The following is a 3,149-nucleotide window of genomic DNA, read 5'->3' on the forward strand; positions in this document are numbered from 1 at the left end:
GCCTTTATTATTTTATTTTTAAGAGACAGGGTCTCACTCTGTTGCCCAAGCTGGAGTGCAGTGGCATGGTCATAGTTCATTGCGGTGTTGAGCTCCTGGGCTCAAGGGACCCTCCTGCTTTAGCCTCCCAAGTAGCTGGCACTACAGGTGTAAGCCACCATGCCAGGCTGGGCACATTTCATTTCAGACTATCCACATTTCAAGGGCTTGAAGGTCACATGTAGCTGGTATACTGGGCAGTGTCTTAGTTTTGTGCTACTACAACAGAATACCTGAGACTGAGGAATTTATTTATTTATTTATTTATTTATTTTGAGACGGAGTCTTGCTCTGTGCCCCAGGCTGGAGTGCAGTGGCGCGATCTCGGCTCACTGCAAGCTCCGCCTCCCGGGTTCCCGCCATTCTCCTGCCTCAGCCTCCTGAGTAGCTGGGACTACAGGCGCCCGCCACCGCGCCCGGCTAGTTTTTTGTATTTTTAGTAGAGACGGGGTTTCACCGTGGTCTCGATCTCCTGACCTTGTGATCCGCCCGCCTCGGCCTCCCAAAGTGCTGGGATTACAGGCGTGAGCCACCGCGCCCGGCCGACTGAGGAATTTATAAAGAAAAGAAATTCATTTGGCTCCTAGTTCTGGAGGCTGGGAAGTCCAGTTCAAGGGGTTGCATCTGGCGGGGGTCTTCTTGCTGTATCATCCCACGGTGGAGGGCAGCAGGGCAAGAGAGCTAGAGAGAGAGAAGAGAAAGAAGCTAAACTCATTCCTTTATCAGGAACACGCTTTTGCAATAACAGCATGAATCCATTCATGAGGGCAGAGGCCTCAGGAAAGATTCCATCTCTCAACACTGTTGCATGGAGAATGAAGGTTCCAACATACGAACTTTAGGGCACACACTTAAACCACAGCAGAGAGTGAGGACCTAGCGTCCTTATTTATTTCACTCAGTGTGAACGTGCATCTGTTTCCTTGCAGAAGTTTTCATGTTGGTTTCCTGGGCGCTGTCCCAAACCTTGCTGGGGATGTTATATGTATGCACACCACATTATCTTTCTAAAAGCCAAACAATTTTGAATTCAGAAACATACTTGGTTCCAAGGGCTTCAGTTAAGAGATTACAGATCTGTAACAATAATGAAAAGAACACCACTAAAGTGTGTATTTGATGCTCCCTATGTGCAGGTGCTAGGTTAGGGTTTCTCCACCTTTTCATGTCATCATGGCTCTTTTTTCTACCCCTGGAGTGTTTTTAGACATGTTAATCCTGAAAAATCTTTAATAAGAGGCTTATTGAGATACTATTCACGTACCATAAAATTCACCTTTTAAATGTGTACAGTTTCACAGTGGTTTTCAGTATATTCACAAAGTTGTGCAGCCATCGCTGTCTACCTCCAGAATGTTTTTGCCACCCCAAAAAGAAATCCCACACCCATTCGCAGAAACTCCCTATTCCCCCCTCCCCAGCCTCTGGCAACCATGAATCAACTTTCTGTATCTATGGTTTGACCTACTGTGGATATTTCATATAAATGGAATCATACAATGCGTGGCCTTTTGTGTCTGGCTTCTCTCACTCAGCGTGATGTTTTCAAGGCTCATCTGTGTTGCAGCACATATCAGTACTTTATTCTTTTTTATGGATGAATAACATCGCCTCCTAGGGAAGCCCCTCCTGCTCTGATGAGCTAAGAGGATGAGGATTATGGAGATGACAAACCAAAAGTAGACAGCTAGGCCAGGTGTGGTGGCTTACGCCTGTCATCCCAGCACTTGGAGAGGCCGAGGCTGGCAGATCACTTGAGGTCAGGAGTTCAAGACCAGCCTGGCCAACATGGTGAAACCTGGTCTCTACTAAAAATACAAAAATTAGCTGGGCGTGTTGGCACGCAACTGTGATCCCAGCTACTTGGGATGCTGAGGCAAGAGAATCACTTGAACCTGGGAGGCAGAGGTTGCAGTGAGCCGAGACTGCACCCCTGCACTCCAGCCTGGGCGACAGAGTGAGACTCCATCTCAAAACAAACAAACAAACAAACTAACAAAAAAGGAGACACCTGGGAAACCTTGGGTGGGAGGCTGCGGGAGCTGTGGACAGACTGCACTCCATTCATCACTCATCCGCTGATAAGCCTTTGGGTGGTTTCCACGATTTGATTCTTGTGGACAGTGCTGATATTTATTTACAAGTTTTTGTTTGGAAACCTGTTTTTCATTCTCCTGGGTGTATACCTGGGAATGCTATTGCTGGGTCATGTGGTAATTCTATGTTGAACCTAATGAGGGACCACCAACTGTTTTCCACAGTGGCTGGGCCAGTTACATGCCCAATGGCCGAAGATGAGGGTTCCTCATGTAGTGCCCCATGAAATTTTATTTTACTTATTTATTTTTTTGAGACAGGGTCTTGCTTTGTCACTTAGGCTGGAGTGCAGTGGTGTGATCATAGTTCACTGCAGCCTCGACCTCCCTGGGCTCAGGTGATCCTCCCAGCTCAGTCTCCCGAGTAGCTGGGACTACAGGCACACGCTACCATCATTTTTTTTGGTATTCTTTGTAGAGATGGGATTTCGCTATGGTGCCTAGGCTGGTCTTGAACTCCTGAGCTCAAGTGATCCTTCTGCCTCAGCTTCCCAAAGTGCTGGGATTACAGGCGTGAGCCACTGCTTTCAGCGTTCATGAAATTTTAATACTGCAGATATACTGCAGGCTTGTGTATTGCATCGATATCGGTGCTTTATACACAAAAAAGGTAAGGATGTTTTGCTCCCCAAGAACCATTTATCTCCCCTTGGGAGCACCACTGGGAACCCAGGTTCCAGGGGAAGCTTGTCATTGTCATTACTTCTGCTAATCCTTGACAACCCCTCAAGCGGGTGCCAACCATCCTGAACAAAATCTGAGGCTCCAAGGGAGATTGAGTGACTTATCCATATGTCCCAATACAGTAACAGCATTACTTTAGTCGGGGAAATACACTGCTGTGTAGGGAATCTGGTGTATGTGCATGTGTACTACAACTAATAAATCTTGGCCCCAGGGGCTCCTGGGGGTTCCCTGGACCCCTCTTAGGGAACCGCATCCCCATCTCGTCCTCTCTCGGCCCACTTCGGAGGCTCGGTCTGCGGCTGCGCACAGCGCGCGGAAGCGCGGTCA

The sequence above is a fragment of the Macaca nemestrina genome, chromosome 18 (genome assembly GCF_043159975.1).
Source record: "Macaca nemestrina isolate mMacNem1 chromosome 18, mMacNem.hap1, whole genome shotgun sequence".
Taxonomy (NCBI): Eukaryota; Metazoa; Chordata; class Mammalia; order Primates; family Cercopithecidae; genus Macaca; species Macaca nemestrina.